The sequence below is a fragment of the Alligator sinensis genome, unplaced genomic scaffold, assembly GCF_000455745.1.
Source record: "Alligator sinensis unplaced genomic scaffold, ASM45574v1 scaffold1500_1, whole genome shotgun sequence".
NCBI classification, from domain to species: Eukaryota; Metazoa; Chordata; order Crocodylia; family Alligatoridae; genus Alligator; species Alligator sinensis.
In genome coordinates, this window is record NW_005843224.1 from 236,551 (window position 1) to 236,828 (window position 278).

Genomic DNA, 278 nt, shown 5'->3' on the forward strand with positions numbered 1-278 from the left:
AGGGGAAGTATCCCCTCCTTGGACCTATTCGTCATGCATCTGCTGATGCACGATAAAGTGCCATTGGCTTTTTTGATGGCTTCGTCACACTGCCGACTCATGTTCATCTTGGAGTCCACTAGGACTCCAAGATCCCTTTCCACTTCCATGCCACCCAGCAGGTCATTCCCTAGGCTGTAGGTGTGCCGGACATTTTTCCTCCCTAGGTGCAGCACTTTGCATTTCTCCTTGTTGAACTGCATTCTGTTGTTTTCTGCCCACTTGTCCAACCTGTCCAG